The sequence below is a fragment of the Salmo trutta genome, unplaced genomic scaffold (assembly GCF_901001165.1).
Source record: "Salmo trutta unplaced genomic scaffold, fSalTru1.1, whole genome shotgun sequence".
Taxonomy (NCBI): Eukaryota; Metazoa; Chordata; class Actinopteri; order Salmoniformes; family Salmonidae; genus Salmo; species Salmo trutta.
In genome coordinates, this window is record NW_021822194.1 from 15539 (window position 1) to 35648 (window position 20110).

Here is a 20110-nt window from a genome sequence, read left to right on the forward strand (position 1 = left end):
CCAGCCTGGGAAGCTTTGAGTCATGTCTTTGTGGAGCCCGACCCGATATATCGGTTTCACCGATCTTAACAGCTGATATTGGCCTTTTACCAATACATCGGTGTCGGATACATAGTAACCGAAATTCAATACATAGTATGAAATAAGGAAATATCATGCTTATCTAATCATTTACGGCCATTCTCATGTCATTATTGTCACAATGTAAGAAATGAACATCTGAAACATACTTCTTGGACAATTGCTATTTTGGATGAGACTTTATGAGAACTCAGTGTGGAGCAGTGGAACCTTTTCATTTTCACTGCTGTAACAGTCTATATTATATTATATTATTTATTTATTTTACCTTTGTTTAACCAGGTAGGCAAGTTGAGAACAAGTTCTCATTTACAACTGCGACCTGGCCAAGATAAAGCAAAGCGGTTCGACACATACAACAACAACAACAGAGTTACACATGGAGTAAAACAAACAGTCAATAATACAGTACAAAAACAAGTCTATACAATGTGAGCAAATGAGGTGAGATAAGGGAGGTAAAGGCAATAAAAAGGCCACGGTGGCGAAGAGTAAATACAATATAGCAATTAAAACACTGGAATTGTAGATTTGCAGTAGGTCAATGTGCAAAGTAGAAATACTGGAGTGCAAGGGAGCAAAATAAATAAATACAGTTTGGGATGAGGTAATTGTTTGGGCTATTTATAGATGGGCTATGTGCAGTGATCTGTGAGCTGCTCTGACAGCTGGTGCTTAAAGCTAGTGAGGGAGATAAGTGTTTCCAGTTTCAGAGATTTTTGTAGTTCGTTCCAGTCATTGGCAGCAGAGAACTGGAAGGAGAGGCGGCCAAAGGAGGAATTGGCCCTAGGGGTGACCGGCCCTGGGGGTGACCAGTGAAATACACCTGCTGGAGCGCGTGCTACGGGTGGGTGCTGCTATGGTGACCAGCGAGCTGAGATAAGGTGGGGCTTTACCTAGCAGGGTCTTGTAGATAACCTGGAACCAGTGGGTTTGGCGACGAGTATGAAGCGAGGGCCAGCCTACGAGAGCGTACAGGTCGCAGTGGTGGGTACTATATGGGCCTTGGTGACAAAACGGATGGCACTGTGATAGATTGCATCCAATTTGTTGAGTAGGGTGTTGGAGGCTATTTTGTAAATGACATCGCCGAAGTCGAGGCTCGGTAGGATGGTCAGTTTTACGAGGGTATGTTTGGCAGCATGAGTGAAGGATGCTTTGTTGCGAAATAGGAAGCCAATTCTAGATTTAATTTTGGATTGGAGATGTTTGATGTGAGTCTGGAAGGAGAGTTTACAGTCTAACCAGACACCTAGGTATTTGTAGATGTCCACATATTCTAAGTCAGAACCGTCCAGAGTTGTGATGCTTGGCGGACGGCTGGTGTAGGCAGCGATCGGTTGAAGAGCATGCATTTAGTTTTACTTGTATTTAAGAGCAGTTGGAGGCTACGGAAGGAGAGTTGTATGGCATTGAAGCTCGTCTGGATGGTAGTTAACACAGTGTCCAAAGAAGGGCCAGAAGTATACAGAATGGTGTCGTCTGCGTAGAGGTGGATCAGAGACTCACCAGCAGCAAGAGCGACATCATTGATGTATACAGAGAAAATAGTTGGCCCGAGAATTGAACCCTGTGGCATCCCAATAGAGACTGCCAGAGGCCCGGACAACAGGCCCTCCGATTTGACACAATGAACTCTATTGGAAAGTAGTTGGTGAACCAGGCGAGGCAATCATTTGAGAAACCAAGGCTGTTGAGTCTGCTGATGAGGATGTGGTGGTTGACAGAGTTGAAAGCCTTGGCCAAGTCAATGAATACGGCTGCACAGTATTGTTTCTTATCGATGGCGGTTAAGATATCGTTTAGGACCTTGAGCGTGGCTGAGGTGCACCCATGACCAGCTCTGAAACCAGATTGCATAGTGGAGAAGGTACGGTGGGATTCGAAATGGTCTGTAATCTGTTTGTTAACTTGGCTTTCGAAGACCTTAGAAAGGCATGGTAGGATAGATATAGGTCTGTAGCAGTTTGAGTCAAGAGTGTCCCCCCCGTTGAAGAGGGGGATGACTGCAGCTGCTTTCCAATCTTTGGGAATCTCAGACAACACGAAAGAGACGTTGAACAGGCTAGTAATAGGGGTTGCAACAATTTCGGCAGATAATTTTAGAAAGAAAGGGTCCAGATTGTCTAGCCCGGCTGATTTGTAGGGGTCCAGATTTTGTAGCTCTTTCAGAACATCAGCTGACTGGATTTGGGAGAAGGAGAAATGGGGAAGGCTTGGGCGAGTTGCTTAGGGGGGTGCAGTGCTGTTGACCAGGGTAGTGGTAGCCAGGTGGAAAGCATAGCCAGCCGTAGAAAATGCTTATTGAAATTCTCAATTATAGTAGATTTATCGGTGGTGACAGGGTTTCCTATCCTCAGTGCAGTGGGCAGCTGGGAGGAGGTGCTCTTATTCTCCATGGACTTTACAGTGTCCCAGAACTTTTTTGAGTTTGTGTTGCAGGAAGCAAATTTCTGCTTGAAAAGCTAGCCTTGGCTTTTCTAACTGCCTGTGTATATTGGTTTCTAACTTCCCTGAAAAGTTGCATATCACGGGGGCTGTTCGATGCTAATGCAGAACGCCACAGGATGTTTTTGTGCTGGTCAAGGGCAGTCAGGTCTGGAGAGAACCAAGGGCTATATCTGTTCCTGGTTCTACATTTCGTGCATGGGGCATGCTTATTTAAGATGGTGAGGAAGGCATTTTTAAAGAATAACAGGCATCCTCTACTGACGGGATGAGGTCAATATCCTTCCAGGATACCCGGGCCAGGTCGATTAGAAAGGCCTGTTCGCTGAAGTGTTTCAGGGAGTGTTTGACAGTGATGAGTGGAGGTCGTTTAACCGCTGACCCATTACGGATACAGGCAATGAGGCAGTGATTGCTGAGATCTTGGTTGAAAACAGCAGAGGTGTATTTGGAGGGCGAGTTAGTTAGGATGACATCTATGAGTGTGCCCGTGTTTACGGCTTTGGGGTTGTACCTGGTAGGTTCGTTGATCATTTGTGCGAGATTGAGGGCATCAAGCTTAGATTGTAGGATGGCTGTGGTGTTAGGCATGTCACACTTTAGGTCACCTAGCAGCACAATCCCTGAAGATGGATAGGGGGCAATCAGTTCACATATGGTGTCCAGAGCACAGCTGGGGGCAGAGGGTGGTCTATAGCAAGTGGCAATGGTGAGAGACTCGTTTTTAGAGAGGTGGATTTTTAAAAGTAGAAGTTCAAATTGTTTGGGTACAGACCTGGATAGTAGGACAGAACTCTGCAGGTTATCTCTGCAGTAGATTGCAACACCGCCCCCTTTGGCAGTTCCAGCTTGTCTGAAAATGTTGTAGTTAGGGATGGAGATTTCAGTGTTTTTTGTGGTCTTCCTAAGCCAGGATTCAGACACGGCTAGGACATCCGGTTTGGCAGAGTGTGCTAAAGCAGTGAATAAAACAAACTTAGGGAGTAGGCTTCTCATGTTAACATGCATGAAACCAAGGCTTTTACGGTTACAGAAGTCAACAAAAGAGAGCGCCTGGGGAATAGGAGTGGAGCTAGGTACTGCAGGGCCTGGATTAACCTCTACATCGCCAGAGGAACAGAGGAGGAATAGGATAAGGGTACGGCTAAAAGCTATGAGAATTGGTCGTCTAGGACGTCCGGAACAGAGAGTAAAGGAGCAGGTTTCTGGGGGCGATAAAATAGATTCAAGGTATAATGTACAGAGGTATGGTAGGATGTGAATACAGTGGAGGTTAACCTAGGCATTGAGTGATGATGAGAGAGATATTGTCTCTAGAAACATCATTGAAACCAGGTGATGTCATCGCATATGTGGGTGGTGGAACTGAAGGGTTGGATAAGGTATATTGAGCAGGGCTAGAGGCTCTACAGTGAAATAAGCCAATGAACACTAACCAGAACAGCAATGGACAAGGCATATTGACATTAAGGAGAGGCATGCTTAGCCGAGTGATCATAAGGGTCCAGTGAGTAGTGAGATTGGTTGAGGTCACGGCGATTCAGACAGCTAGCCGGGCCATGGGTAGCAAACTAGCAGAAGACGGAGGTCTGTTTTTAGCCACCTCATGCGTTTCCGTCGGTAGATTAGTGGGGTTCCATGTGGGAGAGGGGACCAGTCCATTTGGAAAAATAGTTATAGTTATAGTGGCCCAGGAAAATTGTCCGATATACCTATTCAGCTAGCAGCCGATATGCTCAAGACAGCTAACGAATAATGGTCCGCAGTTAGCAGATGGGCGTTCAGGTTACGTCGCGACGGAGGGGCCAGTTGAATAACTCCCTCGGGCAGATAACGCTGGTAGTCCAGTCGTGAAGGCCCGGTGGGGCTCCGCATCGGCAGTAAAATGGGTCTGGCGATAGCTTTGCGAGCTAAAGGATAGCTAATGACCGCCAACCGTGGTTAGCTGAATACTAACGTTAGCTAATGAACTCGCTAACCTCTGGCTAGCTTCTGTTGTGGATTTCAGATTTGAGGTGAATAATACTTTTAATAGAAACAAACAGATTCGCACCACATTTGGTGATGCGGGTTGCAGGAGAGTGTTTTGAAGTTGAGTTTTTAGAAGAAAAAAAATGTGTGTGTATATAAAAAGATATGTGAAAAAAATAATTATATATATATATGTGTGTATATATATGCATGCATGTGTACATACATACATACATGGGACACGACGAGGACAAAGGACGTCTGACTGCTACGCCATCTTGGATGAAATGGATTTAAGCGATAAGGCACGAGGGGGTGTGGTATATGGCCAATATACCACGGCTAAGGGCTGTTCTTATGCACGACACATCGCAGAGTGCCTGGATACAGCCCTTAGCCATGGTATATTGGCCATATATCACAAACCCCCCTGATATACCATGGCTGTCAGCCAATCAGCATTCAGGGCTCGAACCACCCAGTTATAATGGAGGATATATCATATCAGTAAACTTTGCCCCCCCCCACAAAATCTATCTGTATCGGACCCCAAAAAAAATAGCATATCGGTGTGTGTGTGTGTGTCACACCAAGAGAGCAGTAGAGAGTATGCCAGAGAGGAGAGAGAGCGAGAGGAGGAGGAGGGAGGGAGGAACGAGGAAGCGGATAGGAGGAGGAGAAAAGAGGGTGGGGAGAAAGCGAGCTATAGCTGCAGAGGTTGTGAAGATCGAGCGTTTTTCTCTCTGCCTGCAAGCGAGGGAGAACACGACCGAGAGAAGCCAGCGACAGAGAGAGGAATACAGGCTGCCTACTGTTACGGTGTCTCCCGGTTTCCCCTGGATCTACAGACCTCGGCTCACACATACACACACAGATGATTGGAGGATCGCCCAGCCCTGCAGGCACACACACACACACACTCTTGCTCTCTCTTCAGCTGCACACCACACACATTTTGCTTCTCTCCCAGGAACACTGTGTTTATTGGATCAATCCGATCATGCCTGTCTGACGGGGACCTTGTTCTCCCTTCATTCGGATCCCCCTCTCCTCCTCCATCTCTCTCTATAACCAACCAAGGAGCTGCAGACTACTGGACTTTTCCTTTCCCAGTCAGCTGTTCGTTTGCAGGCAGCGTCAGGAGGACGGCTAAGCCGGGGGATACTGGACCTTCCCTAACCAAGTCTAGCCCAGCCTCCTGTAGCGCAGCCTCCTGTAGCCCAGCCTCCTGTAGCCCAGCCTCCTGTAGCCCAGCCCAGCCACCACTGCTAATTCCATTAACCAGACCGGCGGAGACGAGTGGAGAGGGAGTGCCTTTTTAACCAACCGCCTGTCTGTCTGCGTGGTTGTCTGCAACCAGACCCTCTTTGCATGCCCACCTGTGGCCTCATACTGGGAACACATACAGACCTGGATGATTGTGGATGCTTATACACTGGAGTACTGGAGCAGTGTCGAAGACTGTCAGCAGGGATGACTGGAAAAGCCTGCCTGGCTGACAGACAGTTCTAAGGTTGGACATGGACTGAGGGGTTGGTGATTGGATAGCACCAGCCACCAGCACGATCTCCCAGCAATCCTCCGTTGGAAGGGGGGGGATAAGCTCAAGGCCGGTATCAATGGGGGAGCCACGTGACGTCTGGAAAGCTAAAGGTGGGGTCTCTACGCTCTTCCTCGCCATGCTCTGGATTTAAACCTGATATAGCACCAGAGACCAAGCTACAGGAACCACTACCAGCTTCTCGGGTTGTCTGGATTTTCTATGAGACAACGCTGCAGGTATCTTACCACTCCTAATGCAATGTGGGATTGGTAGTCATTGAAGGATAATGCAGGACACCTACCATTCAGGATCTCTTCACCTCTCTTCCTGGTCCCATGGTTACCCGTATCACTTGGAGACTTTCAAGTCCACACCGTAACGTTGCTTTTAACGCTCGTTCAACGCCCCCCCGTAGGTTTCCTTCGTACTGAGACCTCTCGTGTGGTTAACAACCGGGGAAACTGAAGGAGATCAAACGGCACCTGACGCAGTGACTCCATGAACAGGGGGGGTCGTGGGAATGGCGAGGAGTGTGAGTCGCCGCCGTCGAGGCTCTGATTTTGAGTTAACAAGCTGTCAGCGTATTGGCTGACTGTCCACTATCACCCACCACCAATCTGGATGGTGGATATTAGCATGCTGTCTCAGCAGAATGGGACACCGCCGGCTACTACAGAACTAATGTTATCACCACCTCTACTACTATGACTGTTGTTGGCCGTTACGGCGCTGACAGCAATAATATTATCGCAGGAGCGGAGAGTTATAATAATATATGATTGTGGATACCTGGAGGCGAGCCTGTATAAAGTACTTGGATTACAGTATCCGCGGAACGACAGGGAAAACAAATTACCAACAAACTGCGTGTGTGCAGGATGGCGAATGCAGAGCGGAATTGCAGATGACGGGATTTTTTTATTTTTTCATTCCGCTGCCGAGCGACTGCGATGATGTGCACCGAGTCAGACACATTGCATGTGTGAGTGTGTGTGTGTGTGTGTGTGTGTGTGTGTGTGTCTGCACTGCAGCTCCCTCGCGTCTCACACTCTGAGGAATTGCAGATATGAGATGAGACGAGCACTGATTCCATCGCAGGCAACGCCAGAGACCCCATGGACTTCTCTCACGCACACGCCGACATTGTCTGTGTGAAACGACTGTTGAGCTGAAGAGGACGCTGCAGTGCTCTGACTCACCGTCTCGCACATCAGACTCTCCGAAGCCTCGTTCAACATGTAGTATGTTTGAGCCACGTTGACTTTCGTTCTCATCTGCCAAACGTTTGGAGGAATGAACGACTAAAGCCTGAAGCCAAATCTATTTCCTGGTAAGCTGTGCTGATTCTGCTGACGTGTGTCTGCCTCGGTGTCCTTGACGTTAGTGCTGGGACCCCTGCTGGGACGTCCGTGACCTGCCCGCAGCGACAGTGGGGGGGCCTCGGAGAGCGGGCAAGAACAGACAGGGCTGACAGCGGTGTTGCCTAGGTGAGGCGAGGCAACAGCTGCAACGAGAGGAGGAGAGGAGGAGAGGAGAGGAGGGGAGGAAGGCAGGGAGAGGAGCACCTACGGACAGACGAGAGCTGTGACACGCAAGCCTGCAGGAAGCACCTCGGCCGGGTGGACTGAACCAGACCCTATGAGAAGGTGACGAGAGCCCACATCCCGTCTCGTCATTGTCACTTTCTATACTCCTGGCAAGCAACCATAGCTCAACCTGCTGTCACTAACGTCACACCGTGAGCAAGTGTCACATTGATATCGCTTTCGTCCGTCACTCTCTGCTACTCTGGTGTGCCTGTCCACCTGAGTGTGTTTTTTGTGTTCTATTTTTGCCTCCTCTGTCCTTCCCTTCCCTCAGTCATTCACTCGGAGATGGGAAGCTCTATGGGTTGTGTGAGGCCTCCTAGGGAGGGAGGACACGGCTTCCCCCCACTGTCCCCCAACCCCAAACGGCGCCTCCGCTTCCGGCGAAAAACGCAAAGGAAAGAAGCACCAGAAAGGAGGGTCGTCGGTAGGCTCGGAGGTGGAAAGCATAAGGATAAGCAACATACCGGAGGAAGAGGATGAAGAGGACAAAGGTACTGTCACAGAGGCAACCACGGCCTCGTTCAACACTATGAGTGACGTCGGAGCCAAAATCACCAATTTAACTGTGCCTCATGTCCAAACTCAATCCAGACTGCCCCTTCCCAGTGCTCTCTGTGCTGACTCCACGAGTGACAGCATGGGGGGGTTGGGTGGTAGCAGAGTGCTGGAACTGTCCCCTGAGCCAAGCCCAGTGTGGAGAAGGCTGTCCTACCCCGGAGCTGGGAGTGAGGAAGGGGGGACGAGCAGTACCATAGAGGCCCCAAGCAGCCAAGGGCAACCCAGTGAGGACCCCACCCCGACCCCAGATAACCCTGACCCATCTTTCCCGTCCCAGGTGCACACCACCCCTGGTGGGGGTCGAGTCTGCAAAGTCAGGGAGCGAGAACAAGGGGTCCTGGAGAGGCCTTGTATACGAAGACCCAAGAAAGAAAGGGGAACGGGGGGAAAAAAACGAGAAAAGGAGAAAGAGGAGGTGGAGGATGAAGGTGGGGGTGGGCTAGCAGGGACGCTGGGGGTTGCTTTTAACAACCCTTCGGCAAAGGAGCGCAAAGGGGTGGTCCACATTCGCGAGGTGGAGGGCCGGCTGTGTGTTGTGAGGACAGTCTACCCTAGTGACTTTGGGTCCCCGGTTTGGAGAGGGGACAGTTACCATGACAAAGAGGTAGAAGTAGAGTTATGTGCCAACCCTCCAGCCGCATCCCCTGTGACTGGGAACATCCTCAAAGTACATCTTTCTGAGGAAGACCGCAAGAGAGCCAAAATGGATGCCAGGACCACTTTCCTTATGGGGACCCAGGAACCTACAAAAGTCAAGGAACTCAGTCTGGATAAACCAGCGCAGGTCCAAGAGGGACTATTAATACAGAACCCTCTTTCCTCTGCCTATGCCAGAGATCTGCCCCGCACCTCCCCAGAGACGGGGGGAGCCACCCAGATAAGCAGGGTTGGCTTGACCCAAAGGAGAGCCAAAATGGACACCTCAGGTCTCAATATGACAACCAACCTTATGGGGACCCAGGAAACTACAAAAGCCGATGGACCCTCGGTACAGGACCCTCTGTCCTCGGGCTATGCCAGCGACCCTGCCACTAACCTCCCCAGAGGCAGGGGGCGCCACCCAGATAGACTGGGAAAGCTCTAGAGAGGGACTGGACTCTGCAACTGACAGTCCTCTATCTCCACCCCAGGTCACCACAAAGCAGTTCCTCAGGTCAGGGCTTTTTTTCTCTCTTTCTCTTTTCCACTCGCTCTCTTTTACTCGTGGAAATGTAGGCTACATATTTGGGGGCTTGTCCAGGATCAGGCCGAGGAGAGCATATTTCTGAATGTGTGTTGCCCTTTTACGTCTTGTAAACTACTGTCATACATCTTTGTGTGAGAGAGATCATTTGTACATTTGTGTCTTTCTCTCTCTCTGTGTGTCTCTGTGTCCTGGTTATCAGCCCTGCAGAAGATCCTCTGCATCTTTTCATCCTTCCGGAGTCTGTCTCCAGAGCCTAATCGCCACAGCACAGACCTTCTCTGCATCTCTCCCCCTTTTCTCTTTCTTTCCCTCTGTCTTTCTCTCTATTTCCACCTCATCACTCATTATTTTCCTCACACCACCCACTCTTTCCTCTGTTACTTCTGAATGCGTGTGTGTTTTGCCTTAAATGGCAGGGTTCCTGACAGCATACTGTAACTTGTTATTTTGCAATGATTGTTTTATGATACGGCTCACACAATGGGGTTTATGTGTGTCAAGTAATTATATTTCTATGCCTACTATAGTGTAGGCCTTTAACCCCACAGTTGCTGGTGACCCTTTTACTGTTGTTACCAATAATCAACCTCAGTTGATAGTGGTAATTTGTTGATCTAGACCTTCCTTGCTCAAAGTGCTTTACATTGATCTGTAGCGCCCTGCCGTCAGTATATTATGATGCTATGTTGTCTTTGTGCCTGTGTGTCTCATTCGATGAGCGGTGCTGAGTCACAGGGAAAGCAAAGACCGACACACACACACACACACACACACACACACACACACACACACACAGTTGCTTAGAGCCCGGTCTCCACAAAGGCTCCCTTTTACGAGTGTTTTTAGCTAGGTAACGATCAATACTTCTGCCTCTTTCTCGAGTGTGTGGGTGGGTGGGTGTGTGTGTGTGTGTGTGTGTGTGTGTGTGTGTGTGTGTGTGTGTGTGTGTGTGTGTGTGTGTGTGTGTGTGTGTGTGTGTAGGTACGTGATGGCTGCCTTTTTGGCAATGTCTGGCCTGCCCTCATCTGAATAAATAGGGTTTTCAGATGAGCATTCATCAACACTGTACTGCTGCATCTAGCCCCAGAGGGGATTCCAAACACATTATATCTCTCGCTCTCTTTCTCTCTATCCTCTCTTTTTGTGTATTTTGTCTGTCTCGTTCCCTCTCCCCATCAACTATCTAAATATCGCCTCTGGAGGTCGACCGATTAATCGGCATGACCGATTTTAATTAGGGCCGATTTCAAGTTTTCATAACAATCGGTAATTGACCTTTTTGACGCCGATTATGGCCAATTACATTGCAATCCATGAGGAGACTGCGTGGCAGGCTGACCACCTGTTACGCGAGTGCAGCAAGGAGCCAAGGTAAGTTCCTAGCTAGCTTTAAACTTATCTTATAAAAAACAATCAGTCTTAACATAATCACTAGTTAACTACACATGGTTTATGATATTACTAGGTTAACTAGCTTGTCCTGCGTTGCGTATAATCAATGCGGTGCCTGTTAATTTATCATCGAACCACAGCCTACTTCACCAAACGGGTGGTGATTTAACAAAAGCGCATTTGCGTCAGGGTATATACAGCAGTTTGGGCCGCCTGTCTCGTTTGCGAACTGTGTGAAGACCATTTCTTCCTAACAAAGACCGTAATTAATTTGCCAGAATTTTACATAATTATGACATAACATTGAAGGTTGTACAATGTAACAGGAATATTTAGACTTAGGGATGCCACCCGTTAGATAAAATACGGAACGGTTCTGTATTTCACTGAAAAAATAAACGTTTTGTTTTCGAAATGATAGTTTCCGGATTCAACCATATTAATGACCTATGGCTCGTATTCTGTGTGTTTATTATATTATAATTAAGTCTATGATTGATATTTGATAGAGCTGTCTGACTGAGTGGTGGTAGCAGGCTCGTAAGCATTTATTCAAACAGCACTTTACTTCGTTTGCCAGCAGCTCTTAGCAATGCTTGAGGCACAGCGCTGTTTATGACTTCAAGCCTATCAACTCCTGAGATTAGACTGGCAATACTATAGTGCCTATAAGAACATCCAATAGTCAAAGGTATATGAAATACAAATGGCATAGAGAGAAATAGTCCTATAATTCCTATAATAACTACAACCTAAAACTTCTTAACTGGGAATATTGAAGACTCATGTTAAAAGGAACCACCAGCATTCATATGTTCTCATTTTCTGAGCAAGGAACTTAAACGTTAGCTTTTTTACATGGCACATATTGCACTTTTACTTTCTTCTCCAACAGTGTTTTTGCATTATTTTAAACCAAATTGAACATGTTTCATTATTTATTTGAGACTAAATTGATTTCATTGATGTATTATATTAAGTTAAAATAAGTGTTCATTCAGTATTGTTGTAATTGTCATTTTATATATATATATATATATATATATATATATATATATATATATATAATATAATATAAATCGTCCGACTTAATCGGTATCAGCTTTTTTTTTTTTGGTCCCTCAATAATCGGTATCGGTGTTGAAAATCATAATCGGTCGACCTCTAATTGCCTCATCTCTATCCCCCTGCCTGTCCTCCATTTTCTCTTTCTCCCTCCTCCTCTCTCCGTCCGTCTCTCTCGCTCTCTCTCCGTCCATCTCTCTCTCTCCGTCCGTCCATCTCTCTCTCTCCTCCGTCCATCTCTCTCTCTCCGTCCGTCCATCTCTCTCTCTAGTCCTGTCGTCCATCTCTCTCTCTCCGTCAGTCCGTCATCTCTCTCTCTCCTCCGTCCGGTCCTCCGTCCTACTCCTCTCTCCGTCCGTCGTCCCTCTCTCTCTCTCCTCTCCGTCCGTCCGTCCCTCTCTTCTCTCTCTCCGTCCGTCCGTCCCTCTCTCTCTCTCCGTCCGTCCGTCCCTCTCTCTCCGTCCGTCCGTCCCTCTCTCTCTCTCCGTCCGTCCATCCCTCTCTCTCTCTCCGTCCGTCCATCCCTCTCTCTCTCTCTCCGTCCGTCCATCCCTCTCTCTCTCTCTCCGTCCGTCCATCCCTCTCTCTCTCTCCGTCCGTCCATCCCTCTCTCTCTCTCCGTCCGTCCATCCCTCTCTCTCTCTCTCCGTCCGTCCATCCCCTCTCTCTCTCTCCGTCCGTCCATCCCCCTCTCTCTCTCCGTCCGTCCTCCCCTCTCTCTCTCTCCGTCCGTCCTCCCCTCTCTCTCTCTCCGTCCTCCCCTCTCTCTCTCTCCGTCCATCCCCCTCTCTCTCTCTCTCTCTCCGTCCTCCCCCCTCCTTCTCTCTCCGTCCGTCCATCCCCCCTCTCTCTCTCTCCGTCCGTCCATCCCCTCTCTCTCTCTCTCCGTCCGTCCATCCCCCTCTCTCTCTCTCTCTTCTCGTCCGTCCATCCCCCCTCTCTCTCCTTCCGTCTCTCGCCATCCCCCTCTCTCTCTCTCCGTCCGTCCATCCCCCTCTCTTCTCTCTCCGTCCGTCCTCTCTCTCTCTCTCTCTCTCGTCCGTCCATCCTCTCTTCTCTCTTCTCTCTCTCCGTCGTCCATCCCCCCCTCTCTCTCTCCTTCCGTCTCTCTCTCCATCCCTCTCTCCCGTCGCTCTTTCCTACTTCAAAGGACCCTTTCTTTAAATGGAGACTATTCTGAGCCCCAGGAGGCAAGTGTATCATAGCAGTGTGTCGTAGGCCTAGCGTTTCTAGCTGTTCTAGTCCATGGTGATAGCACCACCTTGCTGTCTCTCAAGCGGTGCGTGCGTGAGCATGTAAAGGCACTCAAGAATCACATGAGTCGGTGAGAGAATGAGTCCGAGCACAGCACACACTGAACACACTTTGATGTCTGCATCCTAGGGTTCCACCATCTTACAGAGAATTCATAGTGTGTCTGTTCCGGCACTTATCATGACTCCTGGGGGGGGGGGCAGCAGGCCTCTGGCTGCTCTCGTGTGTGACGGGTAGCTGTCTGTCTGTTAGTGTTTGGTAGTGTGATTTAAGCACGATGTCACCATATAATTGACACCATGTGCCCTGTTTTGGTAGTGTAAAATCGCTACCATATGTTACCCAAAACAACCGTATTGCTCATAATACCTGGATCAGAATTTAGGATAAGCATGTCCATGAGAAGGTGGTAATTATGTATGACGATTTCAATTGACCAGCGCAAACATGTAGTATGCGGTCCAATCACCAGCTGCAGTATTCTAAACAGGTTGTGGGTTGTAGGGGGGGGGGGGGGGACTGAGCTACATAGGATGGTGCAGTACCTGGGTGTCGAATGGTAGAGTGAGGCTGTGCTTGACTCGTTTATCGTTATTGCCAGTCACTGAAGGGCTCAGGGCCAGAGTCAAATTGATGGAGTGGCCCTGTAGTGGATGTCCTTGCCTTAATAATCTTTACCTATAAAAGGCCCATGCCAAGGAGGAGCTGTGTTTTTGGGGGTACACACAGGGTGTGTGTCTGTCTGCGTGTGGCCGTCGGTGTGTATGGTTGTACTGTATGTGCGCGTCATGTGCATGTTTTGCCTTATTAGTTACTCAGGCCTGGTTTTGATCTCCCGCTCTCTCGTTTGCATGCCATTCCTCCTCTCCCCTCTCCTAGATCATCCCCCCCCCCCCTCTCTCCTTCTCTTTTTGGTTGTTGCTGCAGTCTCCTGGCACTCACTGGACTTTTCATTCTGTTCTATATTAGCACTCGAGAGACAGACAGATGACGGAGGGAGGGAGGGAGGGCGGGCAAGACGGGAAGTGAGAAAAGGGATGACGGAGGAATACTGATGACAAGAACAGGCACTGCCAGATACTGCATCTACAACAGCCACCCTTTGCCTGATGAACAGATTAAAGAAAGAAAGACAAGTGTAGAGAAGAAAGGGAAGCGAGTGGGGAGGGGGTGAGGTGGAGGACGGTTGGCTTAAGTAGGTTATAAGCGCTTTGACCTCAAAAAGAAAAGAGGGATGGAAAAAGAGGAGGGAAACAGCAGATTGATGCGAAGGAGAGACGGACGATTCAAACAAGGCAGAGGAAGAACAGATCAAATGAGGAGAAAAGCCGACGTGACAGATAGAAGGGGTGGGCTGGACGGAGGCCTGCCGAGGGGGGAGGGAAGGGGGTAGATGGATGAAGGAATGAACAAGTGGAGGAGGGAGAGGGGGAGATTGTGGTGAGAAAACAAGCTAATGAGCTGGCCGGAATAATGAGAGACCGAAGGAGAAAAGAACGTTGGCTCGGGCTGAAGGCCTATTGGTTAAAGGACAGAGAAGATGAAGGATAGGAACAAAGACGACAAGTTTGAATCAAAGTGAATAGAAGACTAGCACATTGATACAATTCTGGACTCACTGTGTGTGTGTGTGTGTGGTGTGTGTGTACGTTTGCATGTCACGTACATCCGTGTGTGCGTGGGCCTGTGTGAAATGTGGGTACAGCGATTAGTTTGTCCTGTTTGAAACAGTGTAATGAATCCCCACTGTGGGTTACAGTCTGGTAGTAGGACAATGTCATGAATATGAGAGGATAATGTAGTCTGTAATGAGTGTCTGCCCCTAAAGGGAAAGGGTGTGCATCTCTGCCAGCTGTTGTGGCTTTCATATAACATGTTTTTCCTTACCATGATTACAGTAAGAGCAGGCATCCTTTGACCATCAAATAGTTCATGTTTGGAACCTTCTGCCAATACTTGTGGATGGATCCAAGCAAAGTCATCCCAATATGCATGTCCCATATTCATTAACCCTCTCCTCTGGTCTCTCCTGATCTGACATTTTATGTGAGCGGGGAGTGTGTGTGTGTTCATGAGTGTTTCCTGTATGAACCATATCCCTCTGTTTCCAGATCTCAGAGATCTATGTGAGCGGTGAGTCTGGGGACCTGACGGCTAAGGAGAAGCTGTTGTTATGGAGCCAGCAGGCCTCAGAGGGTTGGCCTGGCCTCCGCTGTACCAACTTCTCCTCCTCCTGGAGCGACGGGCGCATGTTCAACGCCCTGCTCCACCGATTCAGGTACACACACAATCACTCACTGAGATGCATGCGGACACACACACACACCTTTAGTTCTAACCCCCCTGTCTCCCCCTCTGATGGTCTCCAGGCCAGACCTGATTGACATGGAGGTGGTGGCGCAGCAGAGTAACCTTGACAACCTGGAGCAGGCCTTTGAGATCGCTGAGTCGCTAGGGGTGACCAGACTATGGACGCTGAAGGTAACTGTCTGCCTGCCTGTCTTTGTCTGTTCTCTGTTTGTCTGTGTCTCTGTCCATCTGTGTTTCTGTCTCTCTGTCTGTATACTTCTGGCCTCCAGCAGTTCTACGGTGTTGACAGGTCTGGTATCGTGAGAGTAGTGTACATTATGATACTGTCTGTGTTTCTGTGTGTTCTGTTGGTCTGCCTCTCTCTACCATTTATAACGTGTTGACCTTTCCACTCCCCCTTTCATCTCCCCGTCTCCTCCTACCTCTCTCTCTCTCTCTCTCTCTCTCTCACACATTTATATATCTTATTTATATATATATATCTATCTAGATGTGGACGTTCCGTCTCCAGATGAGAAGTCGGTCATCACATACGTCTCCTCCATCTACGATGCCTTCCCCAAGATCCCAGAGGGAGGAGAGGGCATCGCTGCACATGTATGTTCTACTCCTCTCACGTTAACTTTAGCTTGTATTAATGTACAGTTGGTCAGTCTGTGTGAACGAGAGTATTTGGAATGAATATCTGTACTCTTATTGGCATGACCGCTCAAGGGACATCATGTTGCCAAAGCTCTGGAGCCAATAATGGACTCCATTGATCGCAGTCTGCCATTGAAGTATATTGACGGCTATCTTTCTCTTCCCCCCTCCTCTCCCTTTCTTCCTTCCCTCTCTCTCCTCTATCAGGAGGTGGATCACCGCTGGGCAGAGTACCAGTCTCGTTTCTCCACTCTGCTGCAGTGGAGCCGGCAGCAGCACACGACACTCATGGCCAACAAGAACTTCCCACTTAACCCTGTGGAGCTCACGGTGAAGAGGGAGGGAGGGAAAGGGTCAAGAAAGGGAGTCCGGGCGATGGAGAGAAGAGAATAAAATAGGCAGAATGGAGGAGAAGGAAAGATGGGTCGAAAGAGAGAGGCAATAAGGGGATGAGGGAGAGGGGGGACAGGATGTGGGTAAAGATGAAAAATAAATGTTTATAAAGCATATCCGAGTAGGAGTGCTGATCTAGGATGAGTTCAGCGATTTAGATAATCATGAATATGATTATATAGACGGGGGGGGCTGTTCCTAGATCAGCATTACTGAGATGCTTTATGAATACGGTCATTCAAAGACAGTCTATTATTGACATCTAGCCTTTGTCAACACCCTGTCACTGTCCCACAGGCACTTCACAATGAGTACGTCCATTTCAAGGAGACGGAGATCCCTGCCAAGGAGCTGGAGAAGAGTGGCGTTGAACACCTCTACAAACTGCTGGAGGTATGCGATGGATGGAGGGATGGAGGGAGGGAGGGAGGGAGGAAGAGGGAGACTTTTCTAAAACCTATTGAGACTCAATGACAACAAGCTCTGTAAAATGTCAGCAGAAACCGCAAACCTACGTTGATGGTAAACACCGGTTCACCATCCGAGAGACTGAACTACAAACCCAGGCAGATACTTTTATTACCCTTGAGGACACCGCCTCATTTCAACAACATATATATGGCATATTTGGCTGGCATTGGTTAGTCTTGTAGAAAACTGAAACTCATAAACTCAATGACCGACAAAAGAGAGAGAAACATGGAGAGATTGACGAGAGAGAGAGAGAGAGAGAGAGAGATGGAGAGAGAAAGAAAAGGATTTGAAGAGGTGACCTGGTTTCTGCCACCATGAGCGGGCCACACTGTGCATCATGAGTCCCTCGGGTAGTGTGTGTGTGTGTGGTGTGTGTGTGTGTTGGTTGGTGTGTGTGTGTGTGGTGCGAGAGAGAGAGAGAGAGATCGAACACCCTGTCCTCTGCACCAGGCCATTTCAACCCCATGCCACTGCCTTGAGACAACAAACTATAATTCTTCCTATCAAATCCTCTTCCATTTGCCCTCGGTCCTACTTTCCCACTGCCCTCCTGATCAATGACACATGATGACTCACAACCCAAAACATTTATACTTCAAGACCTCGAAGAGATTTGTCCTTTGCACTCGAAACAATGTACTTTGCAGGCGAAATTCTGGATTTATAGTGTGTTGCATATTATTTTTGTATTGTATGTAAAAGTAAAGAGTGTGTAGGCATACAGAGCATTCGGAACGTATTCAGACCCCTTCACCTTTTCCACATTTTGTTTGACGTTACAGCCTCATTCTAAAATGTAATAAATAAATAGACATTTCTGCAAATGTATTTAAAAAAAATATAGCTTATTTACATAAGTATTCAGACCCTTTGCTATGAGACTCAAAATTGAGCTCAGGTGCATCCTGTTTCCATTGATCCTCCTTGAGATGTTTCTACAACTTGATTGGAGTCCACCTGTGGTAAATTCAATTGATTGCACATGTTTTGGAAAGGCACACACCTGTCTATGTAAGGGCCCACAGTTGATAGTGAATGTCAGAGCAAAAACCAACCATGCGGTCGAAGGAATTGTCCGTAGAGAAAGGATTGTGTCGAGGCACAGATCTGGGGAAGTGTACTTAAGCAATTCTGCAGGTCCCCAAGAACACAGTGGCCTCCATCATTCTTAAATGGAAGAAGTTTGGAACCACCAAGATTCTTCCCAGAGCTGGCCGGCCTGCCAAACTGAGCAATTGGGGGAGAAGGACCTTGGTCAGGGAGGTGAGGTGACCAAGAATCCGATGGTCACTCTGACAGCACTCTAGAGTTCCTCTGTGGAGATGGGAGAACCTTCCAGAAGGAGAACCATCTCTGCAGCACTCCACCAATCAGGCCTTTATGGTAGAGTGGCCAGACGGAAGCCACTCCTCAGTAAAGGGCACATGACAGCCCATTGGAGTTGCCAAGGGGCACCTAAAGGACTCAGTCTTGTTTCTCATAGTCGATCTGGTCTCATGAAACCAAGATTGAATTATTTTAGCCTGAATTCCAAGCGTCACTTCTGGAAGAAACCTGGCACCATCCCTACGATGAATCCTGGTGGTGGCAGCATCATGCTGTGGGGATGTTTTCAGCAGCAGACTAGTCAGGTAGACTAGTCAGGGTTGAGGGAAAGATGAACGGAGTAAAAAGTTCCTTGATGAAAATCTGCTCCAGAGCGCTCAGGACCTCAGACTGGGGCGAAGGTTCACCTTCCAACAGGACAACGACACAGCCAAGACAACCCAGGAGTGGCTTTGGGACAAGTCTCTGAATGTCCTTGAGTGGCCCTGCCAGAGCCCAGACTTGAACCTGATTGAACATCTCTGGAGAGACCTAAAAATAGCTGTGTAGCGACGCTCCCTATCTAACCTGACAGGACTTGAGAGGATCTGCAGAGAAGAATAGGGAGAAACTCCCCAAATACAGGTGGGCCAAGGTTGTAGCGTCATACCCAAGAAGACTCAAGGCTGTAATCACTACCAAAGGTGCTTCAACAAAGTACGCAGTAAAGGGTCTGAATACTTATGTAAATGTGATATTTCAGTTTAATTTTTTTTAAATACATTTTCGATAAACCTGTTTTTGTTTTGTCATGATGGGGTATTGTGTGTAGATTGAGGGGAAAAACAAATGAATCCATTTTAGAATAAGGCATAAGTTGTAACATAATGTGGAAAAAGTGAAGGGGTCTGAATACTTTCTGAATGCACTGTATGTGTTATAGAAGTAAAAATTCTGTGCATGTTTGTGTTCCCCAGGTATGGATGGAGTTTGGGCGCATCAAGCTGCCCCTGGGCATGCACCCCAACGACCTGGAGGAGGAGTGGGGCAAGCTGATCCTGAGATGCTGGAGAGAGAGAAGGCTCTGCGGCCCGCTGTGGAGAGGTCATGACCCTGACCTTAACCCTTCCTACTGCTGCTAGTGTTTGAGTTTTTTTTTTATCAGTAGCTATAGAGATAGGAGGCCCTGCGGCTCGCTGTGCAGAGGTCAGCAGCTCAGACATACTTAACACTAACTAAGCAGAACCTTAAAGCTGGAATCCTTAATAGTGAAACAGCCAAGTCTGTCTGCAGTTTTAGAACAACAAATAAGTTACTGCAAACAACAAACACTTTCTTCTCCTCTGACGTCATTGCACACGCAATAAAAGAGCGTAATATGTTGAGCGTTTTTGTTTTTACCGTGCTGCACGACGCTCCTCGGCTCGGAACAAAAAACGATAACGGTGGTGGGGGCGGCCAGTGTCGCCTTTCTCCCAATCTGCAGAATCTTTAACCTGATTTACTTATTTTAGAGCTAGAGTTTGTTTATACCAGTAGTTATGGAAAGACAAGGCCTGTGGCGCTGTGGAGCACACTGACCCGAACCCTGACATTTATTGCAGACATCACTTAGGGCGACATTTTCATGGTGCTAGAGCACAGGTCTCTGCACAAAACACACTAATCTCAGTATCATCAGGCATTTTCACACCGTTTTCATTTGCACGTGTCTGTACCCGTTGTATTGTGGAAAGGTCGTCTTGTTTGTTACTTCAGCAATTTAGTTACACTTTAATAGGCCCCTAACTTGATTACTTGGTAGAGTTTTTAGGTTGTTCGTCAATGTTTGTTATGGTTGTACAGTAAACACATTCCATAGACACTGGCTGCATACGAAATGGCACCTATTCCCTATAT

At 48.1% G+C, this 20110-nt stretch overlaps 2 long non-coding RNA genes across 2 annotated transcripts; both read left to right on the plus strand.

The window, feature by feature from the left end:
• The first annotated feature begins 15556 nt into the window (after positions 1-15556).
• On the plus strand, positions 15557-16313 carry LOC115180860 (uncharacterized). The gene is made up of 3 exons (XR_003873166.1): positions 15557-15568; positions 15888-15994; positions 16247-16313. It is a non-coding gene; the product is annotated as an uncharacterized LOC115180860 (long non-coding RNA).
• A 420-nt stretch (positions 16314-16733) lies between these two features.
• LOC115180861 (uncharacterized) lies at positions 16734-19272 on the plus strand. Its single transcript, XR_003873167.1, has 2 exons — positions 16734-16825; positions 19189-19272. It is a non-coding gene; the product is annotated as an uncharacterized LOC115180861 (long non-coding RNA).
• Positions 19273-20110: the final 838 nt, after the last annotated feature.